The 16,859-nt window shown below is 38.5% G+C and overlaps 1 long non-coding RNA gene across 1 annotated transcript; it reads right to left on the bottom strand.

Moving 5' to 3' along the window:
- Positions 1-12,148: 12,148 nt before the first annotated feature.
- Positions 12,149-16,111, bottom strand: LOC133728394 (uncharacterized). Its single transcript, XR_009855832.1, has 3 exons — positions 13,700-16,111; positions 12,912-12,991; positions 12,149-12,583 (listed from the first exon to the last, which is right to left on the bottom strand). It is a non-coding gene; the product is annotated as an uncharacterized LOC133728394 (long non-coding RNA).
- Positions 16,112-16,859: the final 748 nt, after the last annotated feature.

Here is a 16,859-nt window from a genome sequence, read left to right as displayed (position 1 = left end):
ACTAAACCCAACACCATTGCCACCTTAATGTCAACACCAGCAATCCAAAAATGCTCCAAATCGCCATCACCTCCGAACCGAAACCAGAAAGGAGCGACCCACTAGAAGGCCAAGGATGATTGTCTATGCTAGTATGACACAGCCAGACATTTTTGCCACCGCTACTGACCCAACTCCAGAACAGGAACGACCCTTTAGACCGCCGAAGAGAAGATTGTCTATGCCAATAATTGCAGTGCACCGACCCAACAGCTAAAACTTATTACCGAATAACAAAAACAAAAAAAAAAACCAAGTCCTAAAAACTAGTAATAACCCAACACACATAACCCAGCATCAGCATGCCTCGATCCCGCAAGGTGTAGCCACGACACCCACCACCGACAACCAACCCGCCACCTCTCCATCCTTCTGTTCTCCCAACACGCTAGCAGACAACACCGCTGCCCCTAGCCACTCCCCTCGACAAGATGGCTCTAAGAAGAAGAGACCAAATCGGAACACTCCGATCAGATCAGATCCCCTCAGAACCCTCCGTCACACCACCAGCCGAAGCTGCCTTCTTCTGTTCACCTCCCGCTCCTGGGGAGAACGACCCCAGCTCCACCCACAAGCCGCTGAGCCCACAATGGACTTCCCCGACCAGCCACACCCACCAGTCAACAAACTGCCGCCACCACCACCCAACAACTCCATCAGAAGATTTGGACAGCGATCCCATCACCACAACACCTTCATATCGACTAAGCAAACTCCGGGAAGACTCCTTCTTGGACACAAGGTCCTCTGTAACTTTTATTAAATCAAAGATAAAACCGTAAACAAACGAGAAAAGAAACAAGGAACAGGGACATAGCCCTAAGGAGGAGGCCTCCCCCAACCCTCAAGCCTTCGATCTAGATCCGGAAGGATCAAGATCTGAGCAAGCGTGGAAGGTGGGAGGGGCCCTAATCTTGTATTTTTGTTTAACCTTTGTGTTTATCTATATATATTTATTATGTTTTCCTTATCATGCTAGGAAATGATGGAGAAGCATGGAAATGCACTAAAAAAGTCAACCTTAGCACATTTTCTTACTCCGGCTAGGAGAAAGCGAGCTAGACAAGGAAGGAGGGTCGGCAGCCTGATCAAACGAACTCCAAATGAGTTGAAACTTTCTAGATCCATTTTAGATATCCTAAGGATCATTTCTTATGAAAAGTTCAAGAGATATTTCGGACTAAAAGGCCTTCAAAAGATCTGTCCAATTTTCTGACTAAAAGAAGAAAACGGCAAAACCGGACCTATACAGATTCCGACAAAATTTTCTGCCAAACCACGGTGAACTAAGCTCTAAAATTTTACCAGGATGATATACACTTATCGAGGAATATTTGGTATGAAGAAGTCAAAGCCCAATTCTAAAGTTTTGGTGGAGATTCAATTGAATGAAGCTTCAAAAGCAGAAAATGAATCCTAGTTGAATAAGGGTAACTTGGTCGAGAATCCATTTTGGACGGATTTGTTGTGCATTTTTGGAAGGATTATGTTGCTGCAATTCTCAAGGAGAGTTCTAGAAGAATCCTACAAGATTATGACAAAATCAATCCATCATATTATCATTTGGATAATAGGCATGGTGCATAGGGTTCTCTCCATGCTTATCATTGACTTTGGTGACCCAAAACCACCCCAACACTCTTCAATTTCATGTTTCCCATGCACAATAAAGAGAGCTAGCTGCTCCTCTCTTCTCCTAAGTCATATTTTTCTACTCTACACTCTAATAGCTCATCATTACTTCCCTCTTTTTACTCCATCTCTTCCATACCGTTTTCTCTTGTTTTTAGGATCTATTATCACTCTCATACTCCACCTCCATGCTTTTTACAATGCTTGAGCTGCTCTTTTTGCTTCCATTCATCATTTTACTGCTCTCTCTAGATCTTCTCTATATAAGTATCATTTCATCACACTCTTAAGGCATGACCCATTCCACCCCATTACATCTTTTTTCTCTCTATCTTCACAACAAATCCTCCATCTCCACCTCCCAAAATCCAAACCCATAATATCCATACTCCCCTTACTACTCCATCTCCTCCATCACCACCACCACAACTACCATCTTCCACCACCATAAACTCTATCACCACCACCATAAACTCCATCACTACCACTCAAAATTAGTTAAAGAAGCAACATATCTTTATCATCATTCCATTCATCATCAACATCAACAAGTTCATAATCCATTCATTCCACCATCAAGGAGGATCTAAGGGCATTCAAGGAGGAAAACCATGGAGGAGCTAGTCATCAATTTGTCAAGCTTTAACTAGTTCATTCTTTCCTTAACTCTTTAATTTACTTTGATGTATGTTATAAATTTGATGTTAATTTGTATGATTATGAGTGAGTAGTTACTTTGTTGGGGCTAGGGTTGAAAGCCCTAGCCAATCTTGCATGGATTGATGCTATAATATGATGTGATGCAATTTTCTTTAGGGGAAATGATCATTTACCCAATTTCTGCTTAAAAATTGCCCACTTGCTCCACTAACTGTTTTTTAACCCCGTTTACCCAAAACACTCTAAAAGATTATTTCCCTAATACCCAATTAATTCTTTTTTATTAATTTTTGGGACTTTTTTGCCCTCTCCTTCTTTCTCACTTAGAGGGAGAAATCATCCTCCACCTTGCCCGACTCCGGTGACCAGTGGCGGGCCGCCGACCGGTGACCGGAATCCGGCTACCGGACTGGTGTCAGGATTCCGGCGTATGAATTTATTGCCAGTAATCATATTATTGCCCCCCAATAATCTATTGACTCTATGTTATTATTTGTGGGAATTATGTTTTTAATAACTGATACGTTTATTTGTGTTTATAGAGTGGAATTGTAGTGTACTATGTTGGTCTATTGGGGGGCAATAGACATATTATTGCCCCCCGATAATCTATTGACTCTATGTTATTCCCCCAATAATCTATTGACTCTATGTTATTATTTGTGGGAATTATGTTTTTGATAGCTGATACGTTTATTTGTGTTTATAGTGTGGAAATGTAGTGTACTATGTTGGTCTATTGGGGGGCAATAGACATATTATTGCCCCCCAGTAATGTGATTTTAAGACGTCTATTGCCCCCAATAGACATTTAACTTCTCTCTATTGGTCTCCAATTGACATTCAAAACATTTTTTTTCTTTTTTCTTTCCTTCTGCCCCTTATTTTACTTTAAAAAAAAAAAACTAATTTGGGCACCCACATCTAGACCGGACGTGTTTCTCGCCTACCAGGTGTTGGACTCCGGCGAGGTAGGCAAACCAAAGCTGCTTTGTCGTCTTCAGGAGTGGATGCTGCTTCTCCAATAGGCGCCGCAGACCGAAAAGCCCAGATCGCGGAAATCGACCAGAAGCCCGGTCGCCGAAATCGACCGTGCTCGTCGCCGTCCGATCTCAACAGAGTCCTCGATCTGCGGCCTATGCGGCGTCGTCCGGCCTCTGTGGCGTCGTCTCCGGCCTTTGTGGCGTCGTCTCCGGCCTCTGTGGAGTGTGGCAACGGGCACGTTGCGGGGAGAGAGAGAGAGAGAGAGAGAGAGAGAGAGAGAACGCAGATCGGAGGGATGAGAGAGAGAGATAGATATGAGTGTAATTTATAAATTAAAATGAGGGCAATACTATCAAACACTGTTGGATTGGGTAAATGAGGTTAAAAAACTCTTAGTGGAGTAAGTGGGCTATTTTTAGCCTAAAATCGGGTAAGTGGTCACGACCCCTTTTCTTTAACATGCCTACATGCTAGTTCAAGAGTTGAATGCATATGCTTAGACCTTACCACTTTGAGTATGTGTGTTTGCCATATCATGATATAATGTTTAGAGATTGGTAACCTTTGAATGTTAAAGCATGAAAGCACACTAGGTGTGCATGTAGGAGTTGTGAATTACAATCACTTAGAGATAAGCTTGGTTGGTTTGCATGATTTCTTCATCTCCAAACGTTATGCACTTAGGGTAATGCACTAGATACCTAACCGTATTGAAATGCATGACTTAAGTAGTTAAGTACTACACCCGAGAGGGGTTGCTTGATATCACAAAAGGAGCATGTCCCTTGTCATACCCGAGAGGGATGTAAGGAGAGAAATTGGTTAATTAATTTAGCATCATTCATATAGAAATGCATCAATACTTGCAAGGGAGGTTAGTGGTAGACAATCTAAATCCTAACTTTCATCCATTTGATCACTAGTTTAATTTAGAGTAATTTAGTTTACATTTGAGCATCTAGTTGTTTTCAATTCAAAACTATCTTCAAAAACCAAAATCAAATCACTACTACATCTTGCACATACTCACCATGAGCCTAGATTTCCTTGTGAATTTAGGTTTGTGATTGTACATTTACATATTCTAGCTCTCATTAGGTTCACACCCTAGCTAGTGAAAGGAATCCAATCCTCGTGAGTTCGACAACCTTTAATTTCTTAAATCCATATACTATTACTTGTACCCCTTATACTTGAGGGTGGCTATTTGGCTAACAGTGAACCTGAATCATCATTATATAATTTTTATGATCTATAATTCATGATACACCTTCAATACTACTAGAAGGATCTATAATTCATGATACACCTTCAATACTACTAGAAGGATCTATAATTCATGATACACCTTCAATACTACTAGAAGGATTTCTCTTTGGATAATAGATATTATATATTTTTAAGATCTATAATTCATGATATATCTATTGATACTATTAGAAGGATTTCTCTTTGGATAATAGGTATTATATAATTTTTAAATCTATAATTCATGATATACCTGTTATAATACCTATTATTCAAAAAGAAATCCTTCTAGTAGTATCAGTTTTGCCTGACTAATTTTTTCTCTGCATCTTATCAAGTAGTCAAGCTAGTGACATAGACAACCATGGATAATTGTAAGATGACATCGAAACACTTATGTTTTAAGAGCATATATATTGTTGCTGTTGTTGTTGTTTTATTTTAATTTTATTTTTGTTCATCTATATCAAAAGTTTAATTGAATAGTTGAAGTTTAGGACTTTATCAACTTTTGGTTGGAAATGACATCAATTATCTATTTTTCTTAGGGCTAATGATAAAAGAGGTCATTTTGAAGTGTCTTATGATAATTCAGATAACACAAATGTCCCCATGATAATTAAGGTCACCTCTTTACAACCTACCACTAGAGTTAAACTTAATTACAAAAATTGTCATCGCAACTCTCTCTCCCTTCCATTACCCAAACTCGTCTGAACCCTCATCCATTCCGACAGACCGTTACCAAAATCTCTCTCTCTCTCTCTCTCTCTCTCTCTGTGATCGGAGCCAGCCATGTCCGTCGGAATCGTCACGCTCTAAATGCTGTCCTTGCTCGCGTTTTTTCTCTACTGCCACCGAGTCAAGCACCAATCGGAGACTCAGAAACTCGTTAATGGTGGAGGGAGCAGCTCGTAGTAGTACACCGACCATTCCAGAGTGGCGCCTTCGAGCTTCCTTTATATCTGCACCATCGAGCAGAGCCACAACTCCATGAGTAGCGACGCCATGAGAGAAGCAACCCCGGAAGTGAATCGGTCGCCATGCCGGAAACTCAACAGATTGGATCGGGGCAGGCCGAGTCCTGAGTTGCAGCCACTTTCGGCGATCGTGAAGCCGCGCCACCTCAGAACCACGATTCGCCATCGCCGATGACGTCTTGAGTTCTTCCTATCCACCGCCATTCTTCGGCAAGCGAAAAACACCCGCAGGTTCGTAAACTTGATTGAATTTCCGGTTTCTTTATCTCTATTATCATAAGAATTACTTTTCCTGTAGTTTCAATTCGTTGAAAATTTACATGATTTGTGAAGCTGTTCATGGAAATATTGCAATTTTTTTTCCTTGGTTCGCTGTTTTTGGCAAGATTGATTGAAGGAATATTTTCTTGTTGCTTGCCATGACTGGGTAAGCTGCTCATTCATCAATCTAATTTCTATTTTGTAGTTCTAGAATCACCAAAGCTTGAATCAAGTCTTTAGTCTTGTCAAAATGTGATGAGGCCTTATAACTCGCTGCTTAGCACCTCTGACTGATTTCTCCCTTATCGATTCTGAGACCGAGATTGAAGCCTCTCGAGGTAAATCAATTTGTTATCTTCTTCTTTGATTACGTTTTTTGGGTAACTTGATATGTCTTGCTTTTTGTGATTGCTGATATTTGGTATGTAATCTCACTTGGTAAGAATTATGGTCTTAGTTTTAAAGTTCGGGAATAATTGCAACAATCTGGTGTTGCTTGTTCGTGGGTTTTTGTGGTACTTGTTATAGCTATGTAGTTTCTTTGGTCAAGTTTATGTAGAATGTACATAAAATTTTAGGAGTTGTGGGTTTTGTAGTTGTTGAGTGCCAGTGATGACCAGACTATTCATATATGGAATGCTAGCAGTCGCTCACTTGTATTTCAGTTTTGACAGGCCACAATCATTATGTTATGTGCCTCATTCCATCCTAAATGACCCTGATTTACTGATGTTGGTAGCTAGGTGTCATTCATTTGGGTTCTTTGTTCTTCAAATGCAATAAAATTGATTTTGTCGTGACTATCTTATGTAGTTGCTCATTTTATTTATGAATTAGATATCATGAACAGCTGCTTAGTTTTTCGACTTATACCAAGTATGCTTATTAATTTTTGTATGGATTTTTGTATGCGTGCAGCTTTACCGTTACCTCCAGACCAAAGGCAGAATCCACATGCCCTTCCAATCCACGTACAATTGATTTGCCCTTGATTGATTGATTGGGATTTCGATATTTTGATTTTGTAATATTGTTTCAGCTTTGTTACTTTGTGATATAGTATATATGGTGTTTGCAGATTCGGGTAACACACATCTATAGGGAGGGTAATGTTCCAGCTGATGTCCTCGCTAATTTCGGTGCATCTCATGAGGGTAGCCATGCTTGGTGCATCCTCCCTCCGTTCTTGGCTCCTGCATATGGACGGGACTTTAATGCCTGGCCGTCTTATAGGTTCAGATAGCTTGTTCTTATATGTATCTTTTTTTTTCTTTTTTTTTATGTTCCATTTCTCGTCTGCTTTCTTGCATGTACACTCAGCCTCTTCTTTTTGGCTGCTTTATTGAGTTTGGTTTGGTTTGGTCCGCCGACTCCTTTGTACTTTCTTCTCATTTATCAATAAAATTTCGGGTTAGGAAAAAAAAAAAAAAAAAAATATGTGCAATGGAAAATCAAGATTATACTATTTCATTTACAGTTTTAGATCTCTGTTTTCCATTGCTGAAATGCCTCAAATGTGACACTATTTGACCATTCATTGATCTTAGAATAGTAATTGAGAATACTTGGTGGTAATGACACTATGGGATTAAATGTATGGACAAATTACCCAAGCCAGGTGGAATTTTGTTATTTTTTGATAAAATTTTCTTACAGAAGAAAAGCAATGTTCTTTGAGATCTATTTGGTTTTTTGAGATTCTGGGTTCTTCATTTATATGTGTCACGCCCCGAATTTTGAATAACAAATTCAAATCCGAAACATGAATAATAATTATTACAATAACGTTCTGAATTTTTTTCTCAGAACAAACACACCTCACACCACCCAATATTACATAACCAAATCCTCAAGGAGTTTATTGATTACAGCACACTCTCTCCAAATATAAATGTAGCTCAAATGAGCATAACACACCTCACAAAAGAAAGTCAGATTCACACAAATGCAGCTACTCTACGCAGCTCGATCACCTTCCTGATTTTCCTGACCTGTAAGATTACCCGCTACACCGTTTGAATAGTGTACCGGGATTGCAACAACACAAAACCCGGTAAGCTTTTTGCAAAGCTCGTATGAGTAAACAAGAAGGAAAGGTTGATTTTATTATCTCACAAATACTTTAACTCAAGTAAACACCCCCAACCTCAATCCTTACCACTCAACCCAACTCAAAACAAATCATTCCACCTCCATTTCCAAACCATTTTCCAACAAATCTCATCACTCACCACTCGACACATTTTAAATAATAAAGGTGTATTCATGATCAAGAGTAATTCAACTCTCTACTTTCATGTCATACTGTATTCATGATCACGAGTAGTCCAACTCGCTGATTCATGTCATACTAGAAATTTTCAAAAATGTATTCATGATCAAGAGTAATTCAACTCTCTACTTTCATGTCATACGTTAATTTTCAAAAATGTATTCATGATCAAGAGTAATTCAACTCTCTACTTTCATGTCATACTGTATTCATGAATCCCGAGTAGTCCAACTCGCTGATTCATGTCATACTATGGCAGACAGACTAGAGCTCTAACTGAATTTTACGTAATGTGTCACCTTGGCCAAGGTTCACGCTTACGAAAATCTTGCCTCAGTCACCACTTGTGACAAGATCCGTAGATCAAAACATTTAAAAAAAATGTCTTATCTGACTCAAATGTTACACTTCAACTCACTTATGTTTTCTCACAAAAAAAAACAACAATTACATGATATAATGTAATTCCAACACATTTTCACTTCAATCACAATATAAATAAAGAAATTAACGACATTTGGTTCGTAATATGAACCATGTGAGATTTACTCACCTCTAATCCCGCTGCGTCTTCTTAACAGCTCAAAATACGATCCACAATCGTCCACCAACTCAAACCGTCAATCACCTAGTCAGATACGATCTTAACTTAGCAATCATTCATAAACCACACATATACGGAAATCCAACGGTCGGATTCTAATTTAATGATGATCCAACGGTCAGATCGAATTTATATGATGATCCAACGGTCGGATCCTCACGGATCGCCCTTAGGATCATCCTCCAAAATTATCACGAAGATCCAACGGTCGGATCTTCCTGAATCGTCCTTACTAACATCTTCACCAATTTATACGAAAATCCGACGGACGGATTCTCACGAATCGCCTCCCTAATCACTGTTTAGCAATTATACGAAGATCCAACGGTCGGATCTTCGCCCATGACCACACAAAGCCACTGGGACAGTCATAAGATCAACATATCAAAACTACAAGAACATCGGACGGTCCGATCTTCACAGATCACAAATCGAACGATTGAAATCGATCGAAATCGTAAAATTCATAACTTAATCATACGATATCCAAAAATTGCGTATAATATATTGACAAGATCGTATTTAAATGTAGAATCTAAAAATGTACAGAAACCATATTTTTGACCCCCGGAGGTGGCCGGAAATGGCCGCCGGAGTTAGTGGCAGAGCCGCCGCCGACCACCGCCAATGGTGTCGGGGTCAGGCTGCTCCTCTTCATCTTATCAAGCCTAACTACTTTCCTAACTAGCATGAAGTCTGAAAACGAAAGGAAGTGGTCGGAAATTACCTAGAACAGTTGAGGTGGCCGGAAAATTTCCAGAATCCGGCGAAAATTTGCAGAATCCGGCGAGGTTCGATTTCGACGTCAAAACTTCAATTTCAGGCTTCGATCCCTTCTGGAGAGTTGTTAAGAAACTCAAGGTGAACTCACTGGTTCAAGAATCACAGAAAAATATGGTCTGTAGCTCGAGATATATCGATCGAAAGTTTCGGTGGTCGGAAAAATTCCAGAATCCGGCAGGTGTTCCGATCCACGTAAAAACTTCCCCAAATCGCTTCGATTCCTTCTGGAGATTTGTTCAGAAACTCAAGGTGATCTCCCCAGTTCAATAATTACTTGAAACGAAGCTCTACAGCTTGAGATATCCGGATTCGAAAGTTCCGTTCGATCTAGATCGGTGCGAGCTCCGACGAACATGAATCCGGTCACTCCAGGTGCGATCCTTCTGGGATGATGATCAGCAGGTTGAGGCGAGTTCAGGGAGCTAAGGATCGTGAGTTTTGGTGGCCGGAGCTAGGAGAAAACCGGCGTTGACCGTTTTGAAACCAAATCGGGTCGAGCTTCCCACGGCGGCTACTGGCGACGAGATGGCACAAGGCTGCCATAGACGGCTTCAGAGGAGTGAGGCGAAGCTGCTGGAAGTGGTTGCTCGTCTAGAGGTGGCCGGAAGAGGAAGAATGACACCGGCGAAGGGAAGAGGTCGACGCCGCTCGGGAGAGAGAAAAGGCTGAGTTTCCCAAAAGGGAAAATAATGAAAATATTTTTGGAAATTTCTAAAAATGGAAGCTTTATACCAAACTGGAAACTTTTTCGAAAAATCATAACTAAATCATACGAACTCCGATTTCCGCGTTTCACATGTCTACGAACTCGTATCGATGCGCTCTACAACTTTCATGAAGGAAGTTTTCCCAAATTTTGAACGTATAAAAAGTCACTTTTTGAGACCCCCTAAATAACGTTCGTTTTTGAAAATAAAATCGTTCGAACTAATTCCACACTCCTCCAAGCTTCGTACTCGCTCCCAAGACCGCGTAATCATTTCTATAAATCCACGGAATTTAATTTGGATTTTTCGGGGTATTACAATATGCACTTTCCTTTTCAAATAGTCATTATCACAGCAATATTATTCTTTGCAAGTTAGTAATGTACTGTTCAGTGAGCCATAACATTAATTGTGAAACTATAACTTTTGAAGTTATTTTTTTGGCAAAGAGACATTTTTTTTAAAGTGGGAGATGGTTGATGCCTTTTGCTTCTGGAATAATATATGGCATGTTATTGTTTTCTTGAAGAGCCTTTTTCAGTTATTTATTATAGGTTCATCTACTGTTAAGCATGCAATTGCTTATACTTGTATGGAGCGTTCATGTATTCATATGAAGTGGAACCTTTTGTCAGAAGTCTAAAAGATCAGATGCTATTATATATTAGGTATTATTTATGAAGGATGTGATGATGCCATGATCTAGTGGACACAGAAGGTTGAGTTAGATGTCTTGCCTATTTGTCTCCTTGTGAGTATCAACTGTTGAGTTGTTATATGGAGCATTTGGGTAATGAACCTCGGGGTCTTCATGGCTCTGCATTGGCAGAGATCGCACAGGCCACTAAGACATTGTTAATTTTGTTTTGGCATAGCCTTGTTTAAAGATTTTCTTTAATACCTTTCTCTAGATTCTAGAAGCAACATGGTTCACTATACTTGGCCATGTCACATTGCATGTTACTATTATACACGTCACTGGCCAAGTCACATTGCATGTCACTGACAATGTCACCGTTATACACATGTCACTGACCAAATCACTAATCATGTCACTGGTCAGGCCATGTCCCTAGTTAGTGAGGTCACTGTCAATCACATGTCACTTGTCAGGTCACTGTAATATCCATGTCACTGGCCAGGTCACATTGCATGTCACTGGTCAAGTCACTGTCAGTTACTTGGCTACTGACAGTTACTTGGTCAGTGACATGGTCAGTTACTTAGTTAGTGACATGTGATTAACAGTGACTTGACTATCAACTTGTGACTTGGCTACTGATAGTTACTTGGTCAGTGACATGGTCAGTTACTTAGTTAGTGACATGTGATTAACAGTGACTTGGTTATCAACTTGTGACTTGGCTACTGACAGTTACTTGGTCAGTGACATGTAATGTGACATGGTCAGTTACTTAGTTAGTGACATGTGATTAACAATGACTTGGCTATCAACTTGTGACTTGGCTACTGACAGCTACTTGGTCAGTGACATGTAATGTGACATGGTCAGTTACTTAGTTAGTGACATGTGATTAACAGTGACTTGGCTATCAACTTGTGACTTGGCTCCTGACAGTTACTTGGTCAGTGACATGGTCAGTTACTTAGTTAGTGATATGTGATTAACAGTGACTTGACTATTAACTTGTGACTTGGCTACTGACAGTTACTTGGTTAGTGACATTGTCAGTGACATGTAATGTGACATGGTCAGTTATTTGGTTAGTGACATGTGATTAACAGTGACTTGGCTATCAACTTGTTACTGGCCATGTCACAATCATGATCATGTAACTGTCAAAGTCACTGATCAAGTAACTATCAATGACATGTGACTCATCAAGTCACTTTCAATCACTACTTATCAAGTCACTGATCGGGTCACATTACATGTCAGCTAAAACAAACTTGTATGATGACATGAATAAAAAACATAGATTAACTGTGAACATATAGGAGTGTTATGAGTCTTGACTCTTAAAAATAGCAGAGCTACATCTGTTATTGAATAAATGAAATACAACAAGAGGCTGGCACATATGCAGCTAGGTTGAGTAAACATCTTTTCATTGTTCAAATACAATGGAAGTAAGTGTTGAGTGAGCCTAGATGTCACCAAGTCTGAAGAAAACCATTCGGGTACAACTATCACACAAGGAGACCGTGGAATCATGATCAACAAGAAACTTCACAGTTTGATTGGCCAGAGCCTTTGGAGTACTCTTCTTCTGCTACCAATGAGTTAACCTAGCACATCACGTACTCATTTCTTTGCCAGCAGCTTCTTTGGAATCTTCTCTACAGGGGTGAATTTAAGCATAAAAAGCCTGGCAGCACGCTCTTGCTGAGTACCCCCACATTTTAACCGACAATGTTGCAATTCCAATTTCAACCTTTTTGGGCCAAGAACCTGCCACAATGAGTCAATGAGGATCCAAAATTAGGTAATAATGATACCAATATAAAGGATAAGCACAGTAGAAGAAATGGTGGTGAAAGCTGTCATGACAAAAGCTATAAGACAGGTATATATATAAAAAGCAACTGGGATTTTATTTTGCTTTCAACTAAGCAGATAATCTGATTCATGTTCAAGGTGGACTAAATTCAAAAATGTAGATACTGCTCAATAGGGATTGGATCTTACCACTTCCTGTAAAAAAATAAAGTTACTTTCTTAAAGTCTAACTAGTATTAAAAGGGAGAATGTAAAGAACATCTAGGGTGTCAAATCTCACCATAAATTATATTCCAAGACAATGTTGCATTGCATTACCATATGATGGATCCTCTATCCATTCAACCAGGCTTTCTCTACCTGAAGGTTATACAAAAGTTAATACAAGAACTAAATATGAGTCTGATTATAGATTTTCAGTAATATGACAGGCAATAGCCATATGAAAAAGCTACAGAGTCAATAGCCATATGAAAAAGCTGTTTGTAACTGCAGGCTTTCAAGCAAGAGATGAAGCAGGTCCAAGCATGCTTGGCCATACTTTTCAAGCTTTTCCATTTTCTAAATATTGGACACTTTCGATCATTAAGATAGGCCTACAGAATTTGGTCGTATTCCTTGTCTCATTTTACAAGCATGTGCAGCACTAGTAGACAAATTTTGAAATTGGAAGTTCCAATGTAGTAAACAAAACAAGAATAGAGTTTGATCCCAATTAGCTGCAGACTGAGTCTTGCGGTTCATTATCTAAACAAAAACTATTTCTCACAGAAGAACAATGAAGTCTCAAGTTTTCTTTTTCATAACAAAATGATAAAATTTCACAAACAGATCAAATATATACAATCTTCCTCCAATACATCCAAAAGGAGGGTGGGAGGATCATCAGTCCAAACTAAACTACCAGCAATGGAAAGGAACAAACTCTTATATCATACCAACAGAATTGAATTCCTTGGCTCTACTAAAAAGAAAAACAGTTTATTCTTTCTTGACAAAACACGAGCATTGTTGACCTTGGAGTATTTTGAGAGAAGGTTAAGCAAGATATAACTTCGTCTTGTTTACCTGCTTACTCATCATAGAATTCCGTCTAAAAGTATCCAAGCGCCAACTCATTGCAATGCTGATTGATGTATTTGGAACTGGATTGCTTTTTTTTTTTCTTTTTCTCCAAAGTGCAAATGAGTCAAAAGGAATCAGGTGCCGAATTTTCAAAAACATGCTAATGACTCAAAATAAGGATTACTTGTAGAGATATGCGCTGTTGTTCGTACCATTACGGTCTATTGTTATCACCTGTTGAAGTATCATCTTAAGATCTCTCTTCATATTCCAGAGATTATGTCTGGTCTATCTGGTGTAGGATGTCTCCTTTTGACTTTTCATGGTTAAAACCCAATATCTCCAGAGAAATCACACATAAACACATTAGTAAACCAGTCCCTGATTTATAGGAAAAGAGAAAGCTCAGTGAGCTGGATCCAACACAAATCGCAGCAAGTTTCTAATAGCTTATGAAAACTTGAAAGTTTCAAGGGATTTTGTGCTGGTCTGAGTTTCAAGTAAGAAGCTTAGACAAACCTGTGAAAGGAAACTATGACTGCAAACACATTGGTAGCTCAATATAAACCATAACCTACGAAAGTATGAAGCATTTGTTTAGAACAAAGTCAGATCACTGCCGTATTCAAATCTGCTAGACTTCTGAGCATAATCCTAATCCTCCCGAGACCTTATAGATTCAAAGCTATGTGACATGAAGACTTAATTTGGTGATAATATTGACACTAACTGAGGTACTCGGAAGGTCATGCACCACCTAAATCCGTGGCTTCAATTAACGCATTGGCTGATTAAATAAATGGCTTTGATTAAGCTCTGCAGAAATGGAATTGGAATGTTTTTGGATAACTTCAGAAAAAAGAAAAGGAAGTTCCTTGCCAGACTTGGAGGAAATGAGAAGGCTCTCTGTAAAGATTCTAACGCTTATCTTCTAAATTGGAATTGTCACCTAACAAAGAATTTACTGATTTTTTGGATCAGGAAGGCATCTATCGGCATCTAAGTTTATGTTAAATGGTTATAAATATAAATTTACAACTATTATAACAAGGTCTTATATAAACTGAATTGCAGCCTTGATGAATGATCATAATGAGTCATTAAAGGATACCATTGAAATTGAAAAGATTGCTATGAATTACTATAAAACATCTTTTCTCTAAACACACAGCAATATGTCAGGACACTAGTTTTAGCTACCTGATGAAAGAAAAGTATAGATTTTGAAGTCCATCAGCTACTCAATAATCCAAACAAACCAACTCACATAGACGCTCAAGTCATTAGCAAAACTGAGTTCATTATATAACAACAACAAAATAATCATGAAACAATAGGACATGAAAAAACAAATTAGGCTTTTCTTGGCTGCTTGCATTATGCAGGGAAAACTCAATTCAGCAAAAATTGAAAATTGGGTTGTTTCAGAATATAAAATAAGCAAATCCAACTTTTTCTCAAATTCACACAACACAACCGAACGAATGCATCAAGATGTATTCGGAACATGAAGCAATTCTCAGAAGGCTATTCAAAGTGAGTTTACATAGCCAAAGAAGAAACATTCAGAAATATGCACCAGCAGACATCAATTTCAAGTGCAGCAGGGTGGTGGTAAAGGAATTGTTTCACTAATCAAACTATTAGTGATGATATCTCTCCTGTGAATCCTCTACAGTCTACTTTTTCTAGTCAACAAGCTATTAGTGAGGAGAGCATCACAATAAGTTAATCATAAGATCATAAATTAGTAAGTTACAGAACCAAATCTATATATCAAAGCACACAAAACTGCTAATTCTCTTCAAATCCTTCCTCAAATCTTTGAAAATCAAAGTTAACTACCATTGCAGATCTTAAAACCTGAACCTCGAATTTCTCCATCTCAGTTGAAAATTCTACTAACTACTTGGGAAGTTTCCCAAAATACTAGAGTTCTGAGTATTCAAAGCTCACACAAACAACAAATTATCGATTCGAAGCAAGCAATATCAAGATGCATTTAGGTAATCTCATTTAAAATACTGATCCATACCTAGACGTTCGTACCTGGATTGAAGATGAGATTCCGGCACCGGTCGTCGATCGAAAAACAGATCAGGTCGTGCGCGGGTGAGAAGTGAAAGAACGGGTCGATTATGGTGAAGAGGTTGGGGTGGCAAACTTCGAGAAGCATTAAGCAATTTCAAATTCCGGCGATCCTGAAAGTCGTTCGCCATAGCCGCCATTGTTCGCTCACTGAAATTTGAACGCAGAGAGGAAGACGAATAGAGTAATGGAAGCTCCGAGACACGGAGACTAAAACCTATGATCGAGAGAGAGAGAGAGAGAGAGAGAGAGAGATTGGTAATGGTCGACTCGGAGAGAAAGCTCGAACGAGGTCGTAATCAAAATGGAGAGAGGAATCAAAATGAAGAGAAGATTTGAGCTTTAAGGGCAGAATGGGAATCAACAAATTTAAAAACTGACATTTTTTAACATCACTTTATTATTCATAAGGACTAAATTAATATTACTAACAATTTATTATGGACCTTTTTATCAAATGGAAAACTAGGTGACATTTTTATCATTTCACACTCTAATGTGACCTTTTTCATCATTTCCCTTTTTTCTTAACTATTATATAGTGTAGTACTACTGCTCTTAATATAATTTATTTTAATAAAGGTTTGAATGGCTAGATTATTTTAATGTTCATTATGTATGTGTACATTCCAAAACTAAGTACGTACTTAACTATTCTTGGAGTACAATTTAGGATTTAGGGTAATTTTATGTAAGATAAGTATTAGGAATCTGATATCATTTTTTTGTTATCGTTGATTCTGATCAATATACTTACTAATCAATACCATTTTTATTTGAAGTAATTATTTGTACAGTGGTGTTTACCTGATCAGTTACTGACCAAAGAATTTATGCTCAATAACCCTTAGATTTACATATTTACATCCAAGGGTGGAAAACAAAACACCTAAACTTAATAATAAACTTCTTAAAACCTTATTCACTTTAGCCTTGACCCTTCTCGACGTTTGATAAAAGTTTGTGTTTAGATTGGAAAAATCTAACATGTTGACCCTTACGAACTTTAGATAAATTTTTTATGTTTAGACTTTTTAGTTGTACAATAAATCTAATACTATATGATTAATCGAGT

Source organism: Rosa rugosa, chromosome 2, assembly GCF_958449725.1.
Source record: "Rosa rugosa chromosome 2, drRosRugo1.1, whole genome shotgun sequence".
In the NCBI taxonomy this organism is placed as follows: Eukaryota; Viridiplantae; Streptophyta; class Magnoliopsida; order Rosales; family Rosaceae; genus Rosa; species Rosa rugosa.
This window is presented reverse-complemented; position numbering and strand designations above follow the sequence as displayed.